Source organism: Acomys russatus, unplaced genomic scaffold (assembly GCF_903995435.1).
Source record: "Acomys russatus unplaced genomic scaffold, mAcoRus1.1, whole genome shotgun sequence".
In the NCBI taxonomy this organism is placed as follows: Eukaryota; Metazoa; Chordata; class Mammalia; order Rodentia; family Muridae; genus Acomys; species Acomys russatus.
Window position 1 is genome coordinate 49033 of NW_026131885.1, and position 6029 is coordinate 55061.

At 43.4% G+C, this 6029-nt stretch overlaps 1 pseudogene; it reads left to right on the forward strand.

The window, feature by feature from the left end:
* Positions 1-1009: 1009 nt before the first annotated feature.
* On the forward strand, positions 1010-1826 carry LOC127186613 (60S ribosomal protein L13-like; annotated as a pseudogene).
* The last annotated feature ends 4203 nt before the right edge of the window (positions 1827-6029 follow it).

Sequence of the window (6029 nt, forward strand, 5' to 3'; positions counted from 1 at the left end):
TTGTCTCATGTGGGATCCTTGACTTTGCTTCTAGAGTAGCTGGGGTTAGAGGTGTGTTTCAGTTACCCATGCAGCTTAGCATCGCTATACCCCAGATTGGACATTGCTGTTCCTCCTGTTCCCGGTTGCTCACTGAAGCCTAGGAGTCTCTTTTATAGGTGTCCCTTTAATCTGGCCTCACTCCTCTTTCATCACTAACATAAACCACCATTTGTCAGTATGATAACAACACTTATAATAGCTACTTCCAGTTCTGTAATCTTCCCACCTTTTTTGTTTTAATACTTTTAAGTAGATGAACGAAATCATTTACTCTTTTATACACATCCCTGATAACCTCACAAGACAAAGGAAACTTCTGAGCAGGCCACTCAAGCCTTTTGCCAGATCATACAAACTATTGCTGCAGGGTCCTCCCCCCACCCCCAAGAACAACTATTGAAGATGCCTTTTCAGAATTCTTTAGTTTCAGCTCTCTTAGTTTTAACGTCTTTGACTGTGCTCAGATGTCTTCTGCCTTTTTCTTTTGTCTTTTCTGTCTCTGAAACCTACCTCAGTATTGTTTAAAACTCAGCTGGTATGGCTAGAAAGTCAGTTCCTTTGAGAAGGTGACTTCCAGGCAAGCATGAAACACTGAGAATAAGTTCAGATCTAGCCAATGGGCAGCTCATTCTTCATGGTTGTGGGAGAGTGGGGGACTGCCTCTGACATGAACTCTAGTGACCCCTATTTGCTCACTTCCCCTTGGTGGGGAGGCCCAGAAGTACACAGAGGAAGGGAAGCAGGCTATTCGGATGAGACATGATATGCTCTGGTCATATGGTGGGGCAGGACGTCCCCTTCTGTCAGGGGTCTAGAGGAGGGGACTAGGGTGGAGGAGGGAGGGAGGGGGAATGGGAAGGTACAAGTGAAGGGATGATAATTGGGATGTAATCTAAATAAATTATAATAAATTAAAATAAAAAAATAAGCCTTTCCGCTCAGCTGTTCTGCTCCACAGGAGGCAGCCATGCCACCCAGCCAGAATGGCACGACCCTGAAGCCCCGCTTACACAGGATTGGCAGCAGTGAGTAGGACACATTGGTTCAACCAGCCAGCATGCAAAATCCGCCAACGGAAGACTCTACAGGGAGAGAGCGTGCCGCATTGCCTGTAGTCCAGCCTTCAGTCCCATCAGGCCCATAGTGAGGTGCCACACACTTAGATACACACCAAGGTCCAAGCTGGCAAGACATTCAGCCTGGAAGAACTCCGGGTGGCTGGTACCCATAAGAAAATGGCTCTCACCATCAGCATCTCTGTGGACCCTAGGAGGTGAAAACAAATCCACTGAGTCACTACAGGCCAATGTGCAGCGCCTAAAGGAGTACCCATCCAAGCTCATACAAAAGGAAGCCTTCTGCTCTGAAGAAGGGAGATGGTTCTGATGAAGAACTTAACCTGCCCCCCACCCCCCAGCTGACAGGACCTGTGGTGCCCATGCAGGAATCATCACAGAAGAAGAGTGGCCCATGCCTTTAATCCCAGCACTTGGGAGGCAGAGGCAGACGAATTGCCATGAGTTCGAGCCCAGCCTGGTCTACAAAGTGAGTCCAGGACAGCCAAGATAACATAGAGAAACCCTGTCTTGAAATGCAAACAAGCAAAACAAAACAAAACATAAACAAACAAAACAAAACAAACAAAAAACTCCAAAAAGCCATAAAAGAAGAACTTCAAGGCTTTTGCCAGTCTTCACATGGCTTGCACCTATGCCCGGCTCTTTGGCATCTGAGCAAAAAAGGTGAAGGAAGCTGCAGAGCAAAATGTTGAAAAGAAAAGGTAATGCACTGTTGGAATGCTGCAGTAAAATTTCCATAAACAAAACACAACAACTCCCCCAAAAAGTTCCAGCAAACTTATAACAAACTGCCATGCTGATACAAATTTGGAATGCTGGTGCTGAGGGGATGGGGCTAGGAGAAGTCTGAGGCTTCTTGGCCAGCTGGCCTATTCTAATTGGGGAGCCCAAACAATATGATAGATGCATCTTGAAGAATGACATAGAACGTTGACTTCTAGTATTTATAAGCATATGTGCACTCACTAAAACATGGGAGAACACATACATGCACACATGTGTGTTCATACACAGATATAGCTGATATCTTATAATATGAATAGGCCACATTTTGAGCTGATTTCTAGGGCCAGCATATGTGCTCGAAGTCTGACGATGGAACAAGTTGCACAGAGGCGAGGCTGGCCACTCTACAGTTCTAACCATCACTGTGCTGTGGTTGGTGCATAAAACATATTTTGAGCACTCCAAAGTTAGCAAGTCCATTCTTTCTTGGTTAGTCCATCTACAACCCTTTATGTTCTAGGGGTCCCACCTCTTCTCTGAATCACCAAGCTTGTTTCTGCTTGGGGAAAAGCATTGGCAATGCCTGTAATCACAGCTTTGCTAGGTAGATTGTGAGAGGTAGATGTGGGCAAGAGTTGCACCAGCTGAACGCTGACTCTTTGGTTAGTGCACAGAGACCTGATGAGATAACAGGCTGAAGTGGTGCACATGGTAGATGAAATGCTGTCCGCTCCACAAGCCAATCTCATGAGTCTCTTTTGTGTCAGCTTGTAACTTGCAGGCCTGCTTGAGAGAGAAGAGGGGCAGTCGATTATGGCTGTAATTACTGTAGAACAGTAGGACTTCAGGCAGGAACCAAAGAAGTTGGGAAGGAGAGTTGTTTCTGCTAATTGTTTATCTCTTGCAGGAGTGAACATAAATTAGTGTTCTGTAAAGATTTGAAGACTTGATACTTCTATGTGTATATTTTGGTTAAGAAACAATAGAGATAATAAGAGTAAGTCGAGGATAAGAAAGCTATTCCCTGGATGCTTATTCCTCCAACCCACATTCCTAACCTCATTCTTAATAATGTTCATTGCAACTGAAAGGTAATATCATTCATGCTTTTATTTTCTGTGATGCTTTAAACAAAAACCAAACCAAACCAAACCACAAACATGGTAGCTTGGAACAGTGGAAATGTCTCTCTCTTCTTCTCTCTCTCTCTCTCTCTCTCTCTCTCTCTCTCTCTCTCTCTCTCTCTCTCTCTCTCTCTCTCTCTCTCTCTCTCTCTCTCTCTCCTCTCTTTTGTAGTCCTTGTCAAGTCTGAAGTCAAAGTGTCTACATTCTTCTGCAGACGCCAGGGAGAATCTCTTCCCTGCATTGTCCCACATCTAAACAACTGTTTTCTCAATCTCCCCTCCCCCGTATCCTCCTCTCTCTGAAGTCCATGTCATGATATGCAAGCACTCTACCACTGTTATGTCCTCTGCTCTTTTATTTCTTCTTTATGAGGACATATAATATATCTACAAGCTACTCAATATCCAATAGAATTTCTCACTTAATTGCATCACATAAGATAATACATACTTTTTTCACATATGAACTAATGTCCACAGGTTCCAAAATTTAGGATGTGCACATAGCCTTTCTTGAAAGGATATGTATGTGTAACTCACTACAATTTATACTTTACAGGAGTGGAATTTATATCTCAGAGGAGTACATTTACTGGTCTGAGAGAACGCAGTTAGCAAAAGGACAGCCCAGCACAAGAAGCTTGTCTTTCTAGTTTCAGAGTCTTTACTCTTTCCATTAAATTTGTCACAGTCTTAATACCAAATTTATCACTGAGTTTTCAGGGTGGAAGATGACACCATATTTAAAGGTAGAGAACTAAAGTTCACTGTACCAGCACACATTTCTGAAGCATTATATAAGCCCCAGTAGGGTTATGTAAGATGCAAGCTCCTCGAATATCACCGTACGTGAGAAGCTATATGAGTTAAGCATTCCATACAGAACTATCAAATTTAGGTATCTGGGCGAGCATCCTTAGGCCTTTGGAAATGGAAGAATAAAGTGACGATCATAGAAGAAATAATTCCTGTAAATCTTGCACATTTGTGTAACTTTCTATTTGAGAAATAGCATATGGAGCGGAAGCACAGCTGAAGATACATTTGATATATAATAAACCATTATGCTATGCCTTTGTGCTGGTCACTTAGTGCCAGAGAGAAGCAGGAAAGGGTAGGTGACACAACATAGTTGGTAAATAATATTTTGGGATGCTGTAAGCCTCTCTTTTGCTATAGTTGTTACTTTATTTAATTTGAAAATCAAGTTTATAGTCATCAACAATATACGCAGTCATTAATAATGGCCACAATGCAGGTCTAATTATGTACATATCAAGAGGTAACTTTGCTTGCTCACTCACTGAGTGGTGGATTTTCAGCCTTAAGCAGCACCAGGTTCCACATGTGGCTGGAGAAAATGACAAATATGACTTTCATGGTGTCCACTGTCACCCCCAACCATCAGAATGCACACACTAACTTGAGAAATGCATCTTCCCCAGTGTGGCTTCGAAGTTTCTCAATGGGGCAGACCCTGAGTGGGAATAAGCAAAGGTGAGCTACACCTGGTGAGGCCTCAGTCTGTCAGGAGAAAGGAAGCCAGAAGAAACTCAGGGCAGATCCACTACGAGCCATCTCCTAATTTAACTGTTGGAGAGTAAATCTAGAATTGGGTGCCAATAAATTTCAAAGCAAAGGAAACACAATTCCTCCATCAATTTTCTCACAGAGGAGAATGTGAGTCTTAAACAAAAGGATGCAAAGGGATTTGGATTTTATTTAAGTTATTTAAGTTATTTTGTAAATACAATCAAACTGATATTTTTTTTTCAGTCTAGTTGTTTTTGTTTTGAGGCAGGGTATCACATGGTAACTCAGGCTGGTCTGGAACTCTCCACAGGAGCCCAGGTTGGCCTCCTAGCTGCTGGGAGTATAGTACAGGGAGCTACTGTACTCAGCAGACTCAACTGACTTACTTACATTTTTCCCTGAGTCTTTTGTCCTACTTCATTTATCAACCTGGACATGAAAAAGAAAGGGACACCAAGGTTCAGACATTGGCTTGGGCTCTATATTTTCTGCAGATGAATGGGCTGGGGGCATGAGTTGGAAGAGAATAACGTGTTGGAGCTGGGCTACCGGCTTTATTCAGAAGAAGTTGTCACTTTTCTGAAAGGATTCTGGTACAAGGGGGTCTCACCTGTGAATCCAAAGCAGATTCCAGAGCTCACAGGAACATCACTTTCCCTTTCTCGTAAGTATGACATGCTTTATTTATTTTTCCTTGTGTGTCGGAAGTGTGCTCAGCACATACATACTAGATGAACTGAGCCTTGTATTACTGTTTATTCTCAATGGCAGCATGAGCCTATGGCAAAAACAACACACACTCTGTGTTTGCTGAAGGAGCTGTTGAGATAGTATAGAGAGAACAGTTTCTAGAAGAAACTAAGATAACAATGCGTGATGCTGGGAGAAGTTGTGGGTGCTGGCATGACTAAGGGAGACTAGTGGAGACTCTGAGGTTGCTATGCCACACAGTTAAGTTGGCATTCTACAGGGAAGGGACACCTGCCTGAAGCAGAAGATGAGCCAGGTGCCGAGGAGTGAATGGCTTGATTTTATTGGCTCACCTCTGTGGGAATAACTTTGCCTAAGGAGCAGATTGGTGCCTCCATCCCAGATACAGCAAAAGTAATCTGAAAGGGTTGTTTATGGTGGAGATATGGAAAAAAGGTCACACATTCTGAGCTTTGAGCTTCTTAGAATAGAGTACCAGAATGATGTTCTCTCCTTTCCTTTGCATCTCAGCCTCAAACCTAGGCAGCTGAGAATACAGAGACCAGACTTGCTACTAGTGCACTCTGTGTTGCCAAACTCTGGACTAAGGACATCTGTTCCATGACTGTATGGGGGGGGATGAGTCAGTTTGGGGAGCCCATAGCATCTTCACCTCCTGTCATTCAGGCTGTTGGTTGAACAGCTGTTTTTTCGTTGTCAAGGTGTTTTCCTTGGGGACTGCATCAAATGAGTGCCTAGTGAGAAATGGCTGGGAGAAGATGCTCAGAGTGGAGTTTCCCACGTGAGTCTTTCTGTAACCCACCATCTCTGTCGG